Raw genomic sequence first — 20,081 nt, 5'->3', positions numbered from 1 at the left:
TGACTCCGAGGACACGGCAGCTGGCTGGATTTCCTGCGTACACAATGTGTTTGTGCACGACATGTGAACTCAGCCACCCACTCGGCAATTAGAACAACTAAGGCGTCAATTTTTCCAAGATGTTCTGGATCGGCCTCTACAGATGGCTTCAACATGCGCGCTATCCCCAGTTTGGTTTTTGGGACACAGATTTAAAGGAAACTGTTTTGCTTTGCTTATCCTCTAGATAGTCATTTTTCCCTCAAACACCCTTTATTAGTGCTTCAAAAAGATTTGCAATATAAAAATCTGCAAAATACTCGAGCCTAAGTTCACCTCAAATCAACATAAATGTTCATGAGGTTGCTGCCATGCTACAGGATATGTAAGATTTATATATCTTTCAAGTCCTGCAGAGGCAAAAATTATTCACCAGTTTTCACGGCTCAGATTCACTTGTGTCCACCACAATTATGTATATGTATATCAAGAAGCTGCCATAGTCCTTCACATTCAGTGTTGAACCTAGAAATTAATTTTAGGAGGGGTGGGGGTGGGAAGAAATTGTAGTAAGGTACCAGCCCCAACTCATCAGTAACTAGCCAAAAACAGCTTGGTGGCTACTGAAAAGTGCCAGGTGGTGCGCCCAGCTAAAAGGGGAAAAAATTGACATTAAAAAGCTGTTTTTACTTTTCTAGCATTTCAAGGCCAGGCCACTGATCTCCTGTAATCCCTTATAGTCATTTCCAGTTTTAAATGCATTTACTCCTACATGGAATTATGTTCCCAGGTGGAACTATGTGGACCATACCTGTACAATGTGTGTAGCCACAGGGTAATACAACCAGAGCCCAATTCGGAGACAGGTGTCCACCATAACAGGAAGTGCCCATACTTTGAAATCACATAACCTTTTTGCATTAAAGGTCCAGGCTTTTTAGAGAGAGTTTTGATGACAGAGAAGTGCACATAGTAACACATTTGGATTGAGTTGTTTTGCACTTAGATATGGACCTTGCTACAAATTTACTGATGTGTTTATGGACATTTAGACATAATTTTAGCAATTCTGTATGTAAAGATATAAAAAGGGATGCATAAACCTAAAACAAAGTTCCTATCAGCCTCCAATAACGCATTGCACACTAGCTGGGAGAGACAACACAAGGAGTAAATCAAGTTATGCTACCAGAAACATAATAAAAAGGGAGATCAGCTATGGTCCCAAAAATATCAAAAAAGGTGTCTTACGTCAGTTTCTCACAGCTGCCAGGGCCGTTATTCCGAGAATATGGAAGCAATCTGTTGCTCCTTCTATAGCAGACTGGGTTTCTGAACTTGGAAAAAAACTGCTATATGGAAATGTTGGTTGCGGAGGATGATGATAGAATGGAACAATTCAAAATAACATGGTCTACCTGGGATTTGTTTAAAGAATCTTCCCGATTCCAAACGTATCTGAGTGATAATAATTGCTAGTTAGATTTTTACTCCGGCATTAAGGGTTATTTTCTACCTTCTCTAATCTAATATATCTGCTTTGTGTACCATCTCCCACCCCTTCCCCCTAGGGCTATTGTGGTATATATGTTTGCTTATCTCTTATTGTTTGTTAACTAGATTATTAGATTATATTTTGTGGCATATGCTTCTACGAGAATTTATGTTGTTTTCTATGTAGTCGTACCAATATGTGCAATTCGGACCCATAAAGGTTCCTACTGTTTATTGTTATGATTCTCAGGGTATATGTCGATTTTAGGATTTATTATTTTTTTTTTTTGTTCATACGAAGCTCAACACTGCTATGTTAAATATGTCGTATGTGTTGTATGTATCTCTTTTTTGAAAACTCAATAAAACTGATTGAAACAAAAAAGGGAGGAGATCAGAGAGCATGATGACTTCACTATTGTGCAGATTTACCTTCACAAAATGCAGAGGTCCAGGTACTGCTAAAGTATATCTTAGCTAATTTTCTAACCCCACCTTGCTAAAATGCCAACATTATTTTATTTGCTTTTTGTATGATTAGGAGGTAACCTCCCTCTTCCTTCCTCACCCAGATAAAATCTTGCAATCACTGGGTTGTTTTTCATCATGGGCAACATTCAACAGCCCTAGATCAAGCACCACAAATGTCCATGGGGACAAGGAAGCAAGTTGGATCCCAATAACATACAGAACAAAAATGGTGGCGCAGGATGAGGCCGGCGGTAGGGGACCCCCTTGTGTAATAGGTGGGCGATTATTATTTTTATACAGCATAAAATGTAATTAACATTTGGGGAATTATTGCCTTGAACGGTTTTAAGCTCCTGCAGACTGTGACCTTTTTACCTCACAGTTAGTGTGTATAAAAGTCTCAGTGCTGAGCTAAAAAGCAAAACAAGGAGGAGGAAGGGAGAGTGGTGAAGGAAGAAAAAAATACATTTTACAAGAGGACATCAGTTACAAACTGAAATTCACATGACTAAGTCTGGTTTCACAATTTTCACAGTCACAGAATAGTGAAGCATGCACAATGAACTACGTCTCCAATTACTTCTTATATTAGGACATATCTTTACAGTAACTGCATGGCTCAATTCTAACAACTGGCATTTTTACCAAATTGAGCCTTGACGATTTTTAGAAGGCTTTCCCTGGGATTTTGTGTGCCTGTTGGGGTCAGGTACTGATGGAGGATAAGAAGACCGGACTCATAATGGCCTTACAAAGCATTCCAATGGCGGACGGGCGACCCAATCTACTGAAAATGTTCACCAATAGAGTGAATGACCAATTTAAGGTCTAAACAATATTTTAGAAAGGCATTTATTTACAGTTAGTCGGACAGTTTCTGTTATACAACACTGGGGAGGCTGAAAAATTAATACTTTAAATAAAAGTGCATTTCCTGCTGAATTTGTATTGTATTTTTAGGATTTCGGCATGGATGTCAAGCCTATGTTGGGCTATGCACATAAATGCCAAGCAATAGTTGTCGCTGGAAAATAACGATGTCCGATCGTTTGATAATCGTTAACAAAAAAAAGTGTACAATGACAGGCTAACAATGCCGATGAACGAGGAATGTCCGTGGATACGAACAGTTGTCCTAGTAGTTGTTCATTTTCTAACGACAATTATTGCACATGTGTACTTAGCCTAAGACTAGATAGAACCTGCCAGCAACACAATCCAAAAGAATGACTTTCTTTTATAGGTAAAAAAGGTGTTAAAAGATGAGGTTTATGACAATAAAGTGGACGAGGTTCAGGTTAGCATATTAGAGCTAAAATATGTCGTTCTAAAAAAAAAAAAAACAAATTCCTACACAGCAAGATCTGCATTTTATAATAATAATAATTTTCAGTATAGCCAACGCTGTGAGAAATAGAACAGAAGATGAAAAGAAGAGCAGCACTCTGGAAACCAGCAATTTATCATTTATAACAGCGATTGCTGATACCGAAGTGGGGAGAGCCTCTTGGAAATGCAGATATATCTGGGAAAAACACACCCTGGAGGAGGAAGAATTGGCCATAGCAATCAGCATTCTATTTACTATTAATATTGTATAGGAAGAATAAGATATTCTCTGAAAACCCTTTTTGGCTCCTCCTCGTCATTTCCAGCTACAATTATTCCCACAGTGTCCTTGTATGCACCGAGATCTCTGCATGGATAATCAAGTCAACATTAATGCAAGCACTGTGCAAACAAAACCCTTATTTGGGCTGAGCGGGGTTCACTGTACAATCACCGGGTCAGCTGAGCTCTATTAAAAGATAGGGACTGAGATTTTTAGTAATCAGATGTCTGTTACATATTTAAGCCGAAATGTGGACACAAAAAATAAAGACTTGCTTTGCAAGGGTAATTGGATTGAATGGTTTTGGTGAGGCCCTTACTCTCCAATTCTCTATTTATGGTGTGTTTCTGCACCTCCACCATTGGTGAACAGTTCTCCAGTCATCAACGGATAGTTCTAACATCAAGAAGAATGATAGCCACCTTCAGAAAGACAGCACAGATCTAGGCATGGCAAGTTAGGGAAAAGACCAACTAGATTGTAAGCTCTTCGGGGCAGGGCCCTCTTCTCCTCCTGTGTCACTGTCTGTATCAGTCTGTCATTTGCAATCCCTATTTAATGTACAGCACTGCGTAATTTGTTGGCGCAACATAAATTCTGTTTATAAATAATAATGAAAAAAAGGTTAACAGGCAATACAGGTGACTTGCCTTTGTTCTCGGGTTCATTCCATATTGGAATCATGTCTATGCAGAGTAAAACAGCAACCCACTGAAGGCGTTCTTGTAAAATTCTAAGCACCGTTGGAGCCTTCTAAAGCCACTAAGCAACTCTGTTGGAAAAGGAATACATAACCCTTTCCCATCCCAGCACTGCATCTCACCAAGCCCAAATGGTGCCTGGGAGAGTTTAGGGGGTAACTGCACACAATATTCCCAGGACCACTGCAGGAATGTGCAGGACTTTACTGGCCATGCTTAATAGCCTAAACTTCGTTTAAGGAAGCCATTGCATGGGAGTAATCTGCCATTATCACCATGTAAAGCCCAACTTTAGTAAAGCTATGCGACCTTTGCAAAAGGGAATGCATGCTGATAGAAATGGGCTGTATATGAAAAGAAAAAAAAAGGTGAGCATATTATAAAAAGAAACCTCTGCAGTAATTTAAAATGTGCATTGATTTTACTTTATTTCTTAAAAAGAGCATTACTATCAACAAGAATATATATTAATAAAACATAAGTAAAAAAAGTATAAGTAAAAAGTGAAAACCACATCAAAAATTCTCATTAGCAGAATGTATAGCCTCAATGACTGTCTCCAGAAACAATGACAGTTGTATCAGACATGCTGATCGGCTGTTCTACTCTATGGGGATGGGGAGAGGGGGATCAGGATAGTTCGTGATCTCGCACAGCCGACACCTGTACCAACACTTGTCCTTTCATCAGAAATGATCATGAATGTTAGTCTGGGGCAGCGTTTGCCAACCAGAGTTCCTCCAGAAGTTGCCTGGTGTTTCCTTGAGCCATGAACAACTTTAACCTCTAAGGTTACCACCGACATCAACAATCTTTTTGCTATCCATAAGAGTGACATTTTTCCTACCGACCAACACACTATGACCTGTGGATATGGTAATTATAGAAGGGGTTCCCAATGTTAAAAAGGAGAAACACTGATCTAAGGCCATGGAAATCTGGGGAGTCTGCATGAAATCTTACATCAATAAATGTAATTATAGTAATAAATATAGTATGCTACATTTTTCCTATAATAGGGTTTTCTAATTAAATAATTCATACCAAAATGAATAATGCACAGAAGTACCCCCTGAGGTGTCAGTACCACCCCTGGGGTGCACGCAAGGCTGGCAGAGCATCCGCAATCTGCTGAATCCTACAACCCAGTTAGGAGAGTTTGTATAATACAGCCCATTCATTCTCAGCAGCTATGCAATGATTCACGCTATACATTCTGCATAACGCACAGTAAGTGGTAAACGGGCCTTGTGTGCAGAGATCACATTTGGCAATAGTGGAACAGTCGCACTTAATATCCAATGCTAGTTCAATGGAGACAGGACATATGCGCTGAGGCTTCTAGAAACAGCTGCTTACTTCCCAAGCAATGCCATTTGTGAAATCACATAGGCCTTCTGCACAGCTCAGCCTGTCATAGAGATGCCTAGTCTCTCTTATCTGCCATGGCCAGTATATTATTTATGCATTAGTACTCTACAAAAAGTAATCATACTTGTGACCAGTGAAAGCAGTCCAGCGACAGGCTATAGATGATGGTGGCGAGTGTAAAGCCAGATGGTGTTGGGGGTGGGGAGCTAATGGTTCATTGCGGACAACACTGGAGCTTTCCTTATCTACCAGGTAAGGAAACATTAGGCCAAAATCTTTTTTAATAATATACTACACTGAAAGTCATGGATTTGCTTTGCTAACATGTAATTTAAAAAAGACAGGAACTGCAGAATCACACGTGCTTTAGTAAAAAGATGATGGAGTACATATTGTTCTGTGAAAATTTTCATATTGTTTCTGTGTTTTGTCATGAGGGAATACCTGCCTGGTGGATTTTATTATCTTCATCAACGTAAAACCCAACCACTGTTTTTGGATAAAAGGACCTCTGTCTTTTTTTTGTATTACTGATAGCTAGAACCTCACAAACCCAGTACCTAACTTGCTTGAAAATATTAATTCGGTTAGAACCTGATATTGAGACAGCAGAACATACAGCATTCCATGATATGACTTCAGTGACCTCCCCAAACCCCTTTTAGCAGGGCGCACCACCCGGCACCTTTCAGTAACCACCCAACTGATTTCAGGGGGGTACAATACAGAAGTCACCACTTGCCTGCGGCTTCTTCCCACCCATTTTAAAAAATTTCTGGGGGAAACACTGGACTTTGTAACCATACAGCTAACATTTTTATTCATCTGGGCCATGCTGAACAAGCAGCTACCCAATGCAAGACCCTTCAAATTACTGCACACAATTCTTGTGGTTAAAATATAGAAAAACGGTTTCAACGAGTTATCTACAGATAAGATATGGCCTCATCGTATTCCTAGCCTGCCTTGCAACCAACACTTTTCTGGACAGCCTCTATAAACATAAAACGGCTCGGTTACTTTGAGCTTGTTATTATGTAGGTCAGAAACTCAGATTTTGCCATATTACCGTCCACCAGTGCATCTACTTATTCTTTAAGCAGACTCCAGTAATCCGGAGGATTAAGGCCTCTGATACATATGTATGAAATAACCCCCGACCACTTGTTTGGAGCTGGAATAGAGGAGGTAAAATACAACAGATAACTGTAGAATGTTCTATGGAACAGGCAGCATAGAACTGGTAAGAGGCACATAGAAGTGACGGGCCCCTGCTGAGTCAGAGGACTACAAGATGCTGTTATTATAAGAACGAGCATGGAGAAAAGTTTCCTGGTCGCATACCCTAAATACCAAGTGTGCGCTGCTTACTCCTAAAAAGGTCAGACTGGCTTCTCCAATGAACGTTATTACATCACTAGGCTGGGAAACACAATGGAAAGGATTATAACAGAATGCAGCTTATCCATGCAGAGTTTGCCAACTCTAAGCTTCATGGTATAAACTAGAGATGCTACTAAGAACAAGCTGCCCCTGTGAATCAGAACATAACCTTGTCTTCACTAAAAGATATGTTTTAGTATATGCAGTACACAAACATTTTCCCATTACAAACACTACCTCACAAAAAAAATTTCAAGCAACATCATCCACTGTTATGTAGCTCCTTCTCTACAGAACTACATAACAGCCCCTTAAAAGTCTTAATGAACAGATGTGTGGAGTTTTGTAGTCCTACAAGTGGAGTATGAGGTTTGAGAACATGGCTTAGTATTTTATTTCAGCACAGGCAGTGTTTCTCAAGCCAGCTCTTTAATTTTACCTGGCACCTTGCATTGCAAGTAGCGATCAGTGGGACGAATGCCTCTTACTTTGCTGGCCATTTGGAAGAACGTGATCTATACAGATAGCCAAAAAGATCATTGGTATTTCTTAAACTGACCTGAGAGGCAAAAATTGCTCAGTGCTCTAAGAGCCTCTAGTAATCTCTGGAGGAACCCCTAAAGTTCAAGAGAACCCTGATTGAGAGACCGAAGATTAAATGAACATTTCCATGTTTGAAAGAAATATTGCTTTAAACACCAGAGCATGCAGCACAATGACACAACGCTCGGTGTCATCATCTTCTAACTACATTCATTCTCATGACACGCCAAAACTATTACTGGGAAAGGGGACATACTTGTGAACAGCTGAGGATGGGCGACAGTTTCTCCAAATAGAAGCATCAGCAGCACCTGCAGCCAACAGAGTGTTTAACCCACGTACTGTCACACTGCTCATTTTTATGGGACGTTTTCACTCTTATATCACATTATATAACTTCATATTTTAAAACTAAGTCAACACTTATTTTTGTTTATTTAGAAATGCATTCATTTTACTTCTTCTATTACAGCCATTCAGCAGAGGACTTGTGGGTGAAAACTGGACTGCAAGGTGGATTGTCCCTTAAAAGAACAAACATAAGCTGCCAAGGTTTGCAATAGCAGCCTGCTTATTTCTCCGGGAACAGATACACCCAGTACATAGTTAATGCTAAATGACCCCAACATATTATAAAGGTGTCTCAGTCTCATCAAGTATGAAAATTATACTACACTGAGTTTACTAAAAACGTAACAGTTGGGTGAATGTGTTGCGGCCAGTAAACAGATCCCAGCAGGAATTTCTTGTGCTGGTTAGAAAAATTACAGCAAGAGTTATTATCGAGTTAAGACAGATCGGCATTTCTTCTGTCTTGAGAAATCGTCACCATGGCAGAAAAGTCACAGATTTTTTCCCCCTGGGCACAGCTGAGGAAATTCTATACAACTGATAATTTTGTGGGTGTACTTCCTGCTTACGAGTCGGCTTTAACATTGCATTAAAAGAGATTGGAGATAGGAAGCGAGAGCAAGGAGTGACATGCCAGGACGTTTGCTAGAATTCTTTATCAAAACCAATGTCTTGGCAGCTATCTTGCATGAAAATCATGCCAAAAGTCTTACACACCTAGGTCGGGCTAGAGGAGCTGGAAAATTCTGCAGTAACCCCGATTTTCTAGTTATCCCAAAATCCTTCTACCATAAAAGAAAACCGAAGCCTCAGAACTTTATACCTGAGGAGGGATGTTTGGCAAGCCTGTGATGCTTTTATAAATATGTGCCCACTTCAACCATGATCGGCCGTGTCATGTAAATTTGATCTTGTGTCTCTAAGAAAGTGTACAGAAGGAATATTTATAGACAAACAGGTACTATTACACAGCTAAAATACCAAAGGTAACACGCGCTAGGTTCTCAATGCCCCAAACGAGCGAAAATTTAGCATTTGAACGGCTGTGCTCCGATGACCGCTATTGTTTTCTAATAGGGAGGGTGCAGTGGGATTTTTTACCCCCAGAACTCTTCTGTCCCCAATGTACCGAAAAGTCTGCTGAAAATCATCACTTCTAGTTACTGAGTGCGTGCATTTTACCATTGATAAACAAAAGCATCGCTGGGCCAACTGACTATAAATGGCAAAGTTGATCATGATTTGGGAGCCGATATATTTATTCCACAAAAACTAAAATATATAAAACTAGTTGAACTTGATTTCACCTTTTTGCCTTTTGATTTGATTTTGATCTGCTCCGGATAAATCTAAAGACAGAAGTTTACATACACATGCAAATTACAAAGAGGAACTGATGTGAACTTGTCCTTATTATTGCAAACAAATACTATTGCAGTTGACCTAAGAGAGGACCCAACGCGTTCTTGCTTTAGTCTTGTGGTCTGAAATATGTTTACAGAATCTGTGTTCCGGGACAGGAAGACGGAATAAACATTACATAACAAAAGCTAACAGAGTAAAATTATTATGAGAAATTGTTAACAAAAACTTCCCTAATTGTTAAAGGATAGTATAGCTTTTTTCCTGTCTAGAATAGAGAAGAATCACCCCAATCTTAGGGGTATTTCTCGGTTAGACAATAGTCACCAGAACACTGGTGCTCCAAGTAGAAGACTTACTCATCTGTTTTGGTGACAATTTTAAAATTTTGGATATCTAATACTTCTCCCTCTTTAAAGCTGAACTAAACCCCACATTACTCCTTTGTCACCCCTCGTAGGGAGCCACCATCTCCTTCGTCTTCTCCTTGTGATAATCAATCTTGAGTCGCCAGGCTTTGATTTGACCTAACTGGAATTCATTCCCGACACAAGCAGAGGAAGCCGGGATTGCAGAGTATCTCATCAACCAAAACCGACGATGCGCAGCTTGGCTTTCTCTGCCAGAAACCAAGAGCGATCAGGCAGCTTAGATAGATTATTGCAAAAGGGACATTGCCTGTCCCTTTTACAATAATGAACTGCCTGATTATGGATTCCTAAAAGTGGAACTAAAAAAAAAAAAAAAAAAAGAGTTGTGCTTTTACAATCACGGGCAAGAAATGTAACTATCCAGCACTCATGTTGTGCTAGGGTTAACCCTACAGCAATGACAAGCACATCCATGTTCCTATTCCAACTGCATGGAAAGTCTCTGCAATCAATCACACACCACCCTAGGTGCACCACATTCCAAAGCCAAACTCAACACAGAAACATGTTGAAAGTGGCGGCGGTGGGTGTGACAATCCCGATATCATAGGTGGAGCAGCCATTGCATTTTTGTGCTCAGCTTTGGCAGGGATTCCAAATAAGTTGCTGCATTGTAAAGACACAAAGTTATCACACTCATAAAATATTATCATTGTAAACACAGCACAAAAAGTACCGAGGTGTAAGTATAGAACATGCTGACAATCGTGTATGACCAAGCTTGTTTTCTTGAATATTATTGGAAGAGCAAATACAGTTTAACATGTGTGCAACATTTTGCTTTTGAGATTATAAAATCACAGCATAGACAGATCATCTATTCAGATTTGTTTTATCGTCCACTCAAAAAAACTCACCAAAACCTCCACTTCTAAATGAAACCCCAAAATTGGTCGGCTGCTGAACTGACTTTGGATTCGTTTTACTGGATTGGAAGTAATAATCAGCCCTGTGGTCTGGGGCTTGGAGTGTTGATATAAAACTTGGTTGTACTTTACACCTACACACATTTTGTGTATTTTAATGTGCTTCAGCGAGCACCAATGTCATTACATGTGCCAAAACTAAATTAAACATTGCCCTTTAATAACCAGAGGTCACCCAAACCCAGCATCAGTATGTGCAAAAAACTACTTCACAATAACTCATTAACCTAAATGTTTTAAGGACATATGAGGCTTACTTGGTCCCTTTTGATTTTAATTTTAAAAAGTAAAAATCCCAATGACATTTGAAACAGACTGGCTTCAGCTATCACTTTGCCTCTGGATGCTGTGCCAGCTACAGAAAGGATTGTTTGTAAACAAAGGCATAATTGGAGGTCATGGTGATCACATGATCAGGAAATGCCGATTGTTTTATGATTGCTATTCTGTGATTGGATAGCTCAGACTAGGTGCATGCACTATGCTTGTGAATGTAATCTACAGACTGAGGTTGGGAAGGGGTTTATGTCATCTTATATATAGATCAGATCTGTGTCCCAACCCTTATACCTCCAGGTACAATGAAGTATAAGAAATGAGTTTCCCTCCTTGTGGAACATGTTGCTGCAATCAGCAACCCACTGTGGTGCCATTAGGAATGAAAAGCAACCCAGCACACATATGCATCTAGTATATTGCATTAATGAATGAACTTCCGCAATGTATTAGTAGGAACCAACCCTGTGGTACCCAGCCATAAGTGCAGCCCTGTTTACGGTCCCACCAGTCACCCCACCAAGTGGATATTGTATGAAATATAAATCGTAGATTCAATGTCTTAAACTTTATTGTACAGTGAACAGACAATAACAAGAGGGCGAAATGCGTGGACCCAGAATGTGGCTTGAAAATTCTTCTATGCACCCCTGATTTTAGTGGTATATTAGTACTGTATCACACTGTATAAAGAAGATTGACTGAAGTGGAAAGACACATTAGAAAAGCTTTCACACTAACCACACGCTCTCTATGTATGCCACAACTCCCATGAATCATGTGACAACCCATGCTCAGAGTGGTTGCATGGTATAGAATGGTCAGGTCAGGTGTGCTGAGGTTTTGAGTACAGAAGCGTGGTGACCAGAGATACATCATGCGATACAAATATGGAGGGAGCACAAAGATGACAGGGAGAAGGTATCAGGTGTGTGCACATAAGCGGGGTGACAGTATCGGGTTATTGGACATCTAGAAACAAAATGTAAACACACATGGTATCAGGAGAAGGATGGCATTGGGGCCTGATGGGGATTATGATGATATCGGGGGTAAATATAGAGGATGGGGATGATGATATTGGTAATAGGTTTAGGAGGCTAAGATTAAAACCTATGTGGCTCACAGCTGATGTTAAAAAAGCCATAGGGAACAAGAAAAGGCCATTCCAAAAATATAAAAATGAAGAATCACCTTCATCGTTTGAAAACTTTAAAGATTATAACAAAAGATGTAAAATGGAGATAAAAGGTGGAGATAAAACTTCAAGATGAAAGACAGATTGCAAAGGAAAGTAAGGCAAGCCCCCCAAATTTTTTTAAACATATTACAAGCAAAAAGATCAGATCTGAGCATGTAGGCCCCTTAAAGAATGTCTCTGGGTTAGTAAATGGGGATAAAGAAAAAGTGGGTTTACTAAACACTTTTTTTTAGCTCTGTGTACACAAAGGAAAATGGCAGAGCTCAAGTCCAAATTCATAATAGCAATGTCACTGTCTTAAATGAGTCACAATGGCTCAGAATTGATATGATTGAGAAACAGTTGGGCAAAATTAAGGTTGACAAAGCACCAGGACCCAATTAATTACATCCACGTGTCCTCAAAGAGCTGAGCTCAGTTATTTCAAAGCCATTATTTCTAATTTTTAGAGACTCTTTAGTCACTGGCATGGTACCGATGGATTGGTGTAAGGCCAATGTGGTTCCTATTTTCAAAAAGGGAACAAAGTCATTACCGGGTAACTACAGACCCGTTAGTTTAACGTCCATAGTTGGAAAGGTCCTAGAGAGTTTGATAAAGAACCACATAGAGGAGTTTCTGCTAGAAAATAGTAAACAGTAAGTAAACAGGTTGACAAGGGAAAAGCAGTTAATATAGTGTACTTGGACTTTGCTAAAACATTTGACACAGCACCCCACAGACAGTTAATATGCAAGTTAGGGTCAATAGGTTTAGAAAAGTCATTCTGTAAATGGATAGAGAACCGGCTTAAAGATCGCATCCAGAGAGTTGTAATTAATGATTCCTACTCTGAATGGTCTAAGGTCATTAGTGGTGTACCCTAGTTCAGTGTTGGGACCGTTAAGACCGTTAACATTTTTATAAATGATATAGAGTTTGGGACTAAAAGTATAATTTCTTTGTTTGAAGATGACACAAACTATGTAATGGAATTAAGTCCATACAGGATGTCTATAATCTACAAGCAGACATGGATGTACTGTTTGCCTGGGCACCCAAGTGGCAAATGACATTTAACCCCCTGAGCGGTAACCCCTGTGTCTCGGGGTAGAAGAAAGAAGACGTTTAAAGGGGTATATGTTCACCTGTATAAATATATAAATGGTCCATATAGAGAACTCTCTTCCCAATTATTCACTTTAGGATCATTACAAAGAATAAGAGGGAACTCTTTGCGTCTGGAAGAAAAGAAGTTTAAGGTCCAGATAAGGAAGGGATTCTTCACTGTAACAGTTGTAAAAATGTGGAATCGGCTCCCTCAGGAAGTAGTTTCAGCAACTACTATAGATTGCTTTAAGAAAAAGCTGGATGCTTTTCTAGACCATGTTTTATAGGGTTTTATATCTGGGATATGTTTATTTCCCTAGTTGTTGAACTTCATGGATTTATGCCTTTTTTAACCTAACCTACTGTAACTATGTAATGTAACTATGTAACCTCTGTAATCTGTACATTACACCTAACCCTTGCACCCCGTAAATTACAACTGACCCCTGCACCCTGTACATTACAACTGACCTCTACACTCTGCATATTAACCCTGCATCCTGTACATTATATGTGATCCTTGCATTTCTATATTTTGTAAATTACACCTTACCTCTGATCCCTGCACATTACACCTGGCCCTTGCTTTCCATACATTACAACTGACCTCTGCACTTTGGACATTAGACCTGACCCCTATACTCTGTACTCCAAACTGGATGCCTGCAATCTGTGCACTACCCCTGGCCCCTGTGCCCTGTACATTACATCTGACCCCTACAGCCTGTAAATCATATCTGACCTCTGTACTCTGCACAATACACTGACTCCTGCACCCTGTACATTACAAGTGAGACCTGCACTCTGTTCATTACAGCTGACCCATGTACTCTGTACATTACACCTGACCCCCTGCACCCTGTACATTACACCTAACCCCTGCACTAGGTGAATTACATTTGACGCCTGTACTCCGCACAGTACACCTAACCCCTGCACCTTGTACAATACACCTGACCCCATGCACCCTGTACATTACACCTAACGCCTGCACTAGGTGAATTACATCTGACCCCTGTACTCTGCACATTACACCTGACCCCTGAACCCTGTACATTAAATGTGACCTTTGCCCTCTTATATTACACCTGACTCCTGCAATCTGTACATTACACCAGACCCCTGTATTAGGTGCATTACATCTTAACCCTGTACTCTGCACATTACACCTGACCCCTGCACCCTGTACATTACACCTGACCCCTTCACCCTGTACATTACACCTGACCCCTGCACCCTGTACATTACACCTGACCCCTGCACCCTGTACATTACACCTGACCCCCTGCACCCTGTACAATACACCCAACCTCTGTAATATGTACATTACACTTGACCCCTGCACCCAGTACATTACACCTGACCCCTGTATTCTGCACATTACACCTGACCCCTGCGCCCTGTACAATACACTTAATTCCATACATTGCATCTGCTGGAAAGATTCAACTCTTTTTTTATTAGTGGATTGTAGAGCACAATCTGTTAATTTAAGGAAAATGACTTACCTTCCTTGCAAGGAAAAATACAGGACCACTTGAATTATATCAATTTAATCAATTCTGTTTTTATTTAAGGGCATCATTCATGAAAATACTGCTTGTGGTATTTTAGAGTTTTTTTTATCAGCCACTAGATCAATGTTTCTCAACCAGGGTTCCTCCAGAACTGTCTATGGGTTCCTTGAGCGATGAGCAGTTTGTGTTTATCGGGTCAGTTTAAGTGACACCAATGGTCTTTTTGGCTATCTGTAAGGGGGACATTCTTACCACCAGCCAACAATGTAAGAGGCATTCTTCCTACTAACCACCACACTAATGTACTGAGATGAGCTGTGGGTAAAGGTAATCATAGCCAGGGTTCCCTGAGACCTGAAAGTTATTTTGGGTCCCCCCATGTTAAAAAGGTTCAGAAACTCTGGTCTCATCTCACTTAAGGGTATGGCCATGTTAGCATTCATCAGTACTCATCAGCATTCATAATTATACAAAAAAAAGGTCTAAAGCCAAGGCTAAGAAAACAGATAAATGGTTACAATATTCAAAAATACTAAAATGTTAGCATAAACAAAGGAGCAATAAATTCTAGTCTTCAAACACCACCTGACTGTACATAACCCCAATGTGGTATGTAAAATGTATCATTCAAGCAGAACAAAATGTAAAACATTTAGCTCATCCCTATACCTCAAATTAAAAATAGACATACTGGCTTTTGATAGACTTTAATTTTCATGACTTGAGTCAAACACAAGGAAAACTTGTCTTTTTATTTAAATATAAAAAAAATATGAATAGGCTGTTGCACTGAGGAAAAAAGTAAGTGCACCCTTACCCACATAAGCTAATAATGTCTGTTTTAGGAAAAAGTACTCCTTGTAGGCACTAAATCCCACCACAATGCACTGACATATTACCATGATCTCCTCTCCTGGGAACTCGGTTTTCACTGACTTTCAGTCTCTGTGACCAATAGGACATAAAAGTAGGGTGAATCTTTCCAACAGTGACACAGATAACAATAAAACTTTGCAGGGTTTCTGACTCTTCCTCAAACTAAAAGTTTTGGCTTTAACTATTCTTCCATTTGTTTCATTTGCTTCCTTGTTAATACAGCAACCTGCAGAAGAGACACAAGGTTTATTATTCACACGGCAACACACAATGGCATTCTTTTTGTCTACATTTCTGCACTTCCATCACTGACACATATTAATCCTGTGTTTTTACAAGACTGAACAAGACATGATGCTGTGATGTAATATGGCAGCTGTTGTGTGGTCAGGGCATCACTCAGTCCTACTTTGTAAGTTAGTAACTTTAAAGCTCTTCTAACACATTTGTAGTCCATTTTAATGCCAGGTATGCATTCAATATACAAATCAAAACATTTTTTACAAAGAACTAATTTAACATTTGAACCCTTCCCTATAACCTCCTGTAATAATAATAATGATAATAAATATTATTATTTAGAATGAATTTACCAATCTTTCAAATTCTTGCAGTATAGATCCACTTTATTTCTTTATAGTCTGCATAACTAGGAGCATGCCGTGTCTTACACTTTGCTGTGCTAGAGTTCTAGGTTTAGGTCTGATTTATGTAAAAATCACCTCTTTTGCAGTAAAGATATGCAAATGACTTTTCATAAATAGAAATGTAACATCCATGAGAAAGAGAACACAGGGGCCTGCTCTTATTATTGTTATGCACACAAAAACACATTTTACCTGTTTTGTTGTGAGTTTCTAAAGCATTTGCAGCATGCCTGAATGCTATTCTTGAATGTTCCTCCACCATTTTGCATAACAGAAGAACAAAAGTAGCTTGGGAAGTGAAAATGAACGCACAGGAGCCCATGATACAGCACATACATGAGAATGAAAGAGCCCCGTAGAGTTGATTATTTTGAAGTACACACACCCAGGGCCCAACCTGCATGCCACAGGCTACATGGGAACTTTACCATGCATCCCTCGGGGCCCTGCAGACTTGTTACCTTTCTGTCTATCCATATTCTGTTTTGTATTTGTTTTTTTGGATCTTTTATAAAGGAACTTGATAGAAATATTATAGCAAATGTGGCACAAGAATAAGCGCGCTGTAGGGAGCACAATGGGAAAGCACTGATTTGTAAAGGGGATGTTATATATATGTCTTATGTAACATGATTCTGGTTTATGACCTGGGCCGGATTTCTCACAAGGCCACCTAGGCCTTGACCTAGGGTGCCATGACAACTAGGTGTGGTGTCTGTACTGCTATTGTAGCTGTAATTCTATTATTATAATACATAAAAGGGGTTAGCATAGGGCTGTACTGTTCACAACCATCATGGCTGTCACCAATGACCTTCCACTATCATCATGACCACCCTCCCATAATCGCCCCTCAAGCACAAGCTAGTTGGGCCTAATAAAAATAAATCTGGCCCTGTCTTTGACTGTCCCCTAAAAGATATCCCAAGCCTCCAACAACTCCAACAGCATGTTTTCAGCCTCTCGGACTAAAACTCAGTTGTTGGAGTGTATGGATAGTATGGTTACAGCGCCCAAAACCTTTCACCATATTTGTAGATTGACTGTAGTCTCTGACTATCTCCTGTTATATATCCACAGTCACTAAAAGCTTTCTGTAGCATTACATCCATAGAAAATATTGTGCAGCCCTTTTGGGAATGTTTGGGGTCTGTATTTGAGGCCTTCTATACCTAATAAAATGACTCCCACTGACATAAACCTATACCAACCAATCAGAATCTATCATGTCCTGGCCTGACTTCAGCAGACTAAGTTCTGATTGGTGATATGGGCTGCTTCAGTTCACATGAACCTAAAGTGAGCACAGAAACAGGTTCACTTTAATGCAAGTAGTCACAGCAGCATATATCTGCTCCCTTAATGCTCCATTCTTTCAGCAGAGAGAAAAATAGTTCAGAGAAAGCGACAAATCGCTGATTGGCATTATACATATGGACAATGATGGACATAGACAACAGTGGGCCCCTGCACAGAATTGACTTGGGGCCCCTGTTGACTGAAAAGGGTCCAGGGCTCTCATGCAGTAGCACACCTTGCACTTTCTTTTGTCCACCTCTATTTATAAAGCAGTGAATCTTACATTCACTGAAACATTCCCTGATAGAGAATCAATTACTGCCACTGAAACACATAGACCTAGAAGATTAGAACTCCCTATAACCCATCAGAGAATGTTTCAGTGAAATTCAGATTCACTGCTTTACAAATAGACCCCATAGTGATTGAAATGCTCTTCTTTATCCAAAAGCACAGAGCACATCCCTCAGCCCCAGGCACTAAATGAGGTGTGGGGGGGGGGGGGGGGGGGGGGGGGGGGGGGGGGGGGGGGGGGGGGGGGGGGGGGGGGGGGGGGGGGGTAGGGTGAGCCTGTTACTTTATCCTGAATTTAAAAAGCACCAGTTTGGTTTATGAATTATTTCCTAAAGTGAGACTGTAATTATATATACTGAAGCCAGGACCTGCCAGGATACAGGTGAGTGATTGCAGCCTCCATATATTTCTCAGCACTGGCTCCTATTATAAATTTGTTGCCAGTTCATATAGATGACCAATAGGTGGAGCTCTTGTAGTTGAAAAAAGAATCAATGCAGAAGTGAACTTTCAGTAGAGATGTACTTCACTAAAATATGATTTATTTATTATTCTTATTCTTATTATTATACAGTATTTATATAGCACCATCATATTAAGGAGCGCTGTATAAAGTCCATAGTCATGCCAAATAAAAGCACATTTTTGTACACAAATATCATGTATCTTTTTTTCTTTTTAGTGTGGATTAGATTGCAGGAGCAAACAGCTAATTGATTGCTCTGCACAGTTCCTCTAATTTTGTGCAAATGAAAACCAGTGCACTCAACCATACTTTGTCTAACTAGGTATAATTTACATAGTATGTTAATGCAATGAGGGCCAATGCACAAGGTATGGATTAATGTGCTGGCACCAAAGCATCTTACCAAGACACACTGCAGCACAATGCATGGCACTGTTTAATGTACAGTGCTGCGTAATATGTTGTTGCTATTTAAATCCTGTTCATTATTATTAATAATAATAATAATAATAATAATATGAATAATGTAATGATTGTTGTGCACCTCACTTTTAAAAGCACAGCAGCAATTCATTTCTGCACAAAAAGCTTTACATTCTACTAAAAAAAGCTGTTCCTAAACTCTTGGCTGAGAGGATGCCATGCATGTGCCAGCCATTCTGACATCACTACCCCAGCTATCCCTAGCTGCAATCACTTACCCAAACCTGACAAACTGTAGGGGGCAAGGCTTACCCCCTGAATGAATGGGAGCCCACAAGGGCTAGCTAGGGTTAGGACAGGTAGTACAAGGTTGCTGAACTTCCTGCCAGCCACCCATATAAACTAACGCCATTGGTGCTCTTCAAAGGAAACTCGTGAACCCAATAATTTGGAAGGACCTCTACATACTTTTGACCACATAAAGTCACAAAGGAAATGTGCAAATGTTGTGAAGATCACTACTATCCAAAGCTTTATCGAGTTAACTACCCTGCCAACTTTTTTCTGCTTAAGAAAGTCCATTGGTGAAATTTCCCTAGCTCACTGTAGACATATGATATTTGCCATTGCTACATTTATTAAGATATATGAGTCTGTGATGCCATCTTCATCCTCCTGTCATTGACCTGGAACAATACATAGCCAGGTTTTCTGATGTTTGTTTGTTGGCGCTTGTTTGTTCCAGGTCAACTTTCAAATAGTGAACAAAGGATAAGCATGACAGTCCCTAATCTTACGTTTCAAATGGAAACTCATACTTCTATAGCAGGTTCCTTATAATATGAATATAGCCTTTTTAATGTTTTTAGATATACATATGGAAGAGATCAGCTTGACATAAACATCGGTGTGTGTGTGTGTGTTAACCTTATCTCTATCTATATTTTCTATGGTATCATGGGGTTAGACATATTCACCCATATTTGCACTTTGCAAACACAGGCTCTGTTTCTTGTTGATTTTCTTATTCCAGTGATAACCTCTGTCTTGTTAGAGTAAAAACAGACTCTGCAATCTCTGATGATGTCAGACTTCCACAATGCACCTGGAAGCTAAGGGCTATTTCATCTTTGCCTAGGTGATAAGTGACATAATGTTTACCCTAGCCATTTTTTATGATCTGTAGAAAAATGTAAAAATAGTCTTTTTAAATAAATATGCTATTTGATAACATTAACACGTAAAGTATCAATTTCTCATAGTTGGAATGTCCTTATTTTGTTTTAAATGGAAAATCAACGTGAACCCATTCTAGCTATGAGCTATGAGCTGTCACTGGTGGATATAAAGTTACCTGTCCATACTCCTC

At 39.7% G+C, this 20,081-nt stretch overlaps 1 protein-coding gene across 2 annotated transcripts in view; it reads right to left on the bottom strand.

Annotated features, from left to right (window-relative positions):
• GPATCH8 (G-patch domain containing 8) overlaps window positions 1-10,578 on the bottom strand; it is a 40,423-nt gene extending 29,845 nt beyond the window's left edge. For both annotated transcript variants that reach the window (XM_072414637.1, XM_072414640.1), the window contains exon 1: window positions 10,556-10,578. The gene's annotated coding sequence lies outside the window, so the exon portion shown is untranslated. The remainder of the gene's footprint in view (window positions 1-10,555) is intronic.
• Window positions 10,579-20,081: the final 9,503 nt, after the last annotated feature.

The sequence above is a fragment of the Pyxicephalus adspersus genome, chromosome 6 (genome assembly GCF_032062135.1).
Source record: "Pyxicephalus adspersus chromosome 6, UCB_Pads_2.0, whole genome shotgun sequence".
NCBI classification, from domain to species: Eukaryota; Metazoa; Chordata; class Amphibia; order Anura; family Pyxicephalidae; genus Pyxicephalus; species Pyxicephalus adspersus.
This window is presented reverse-complemented; position numbering and strand designations above follow the sequence as displayed.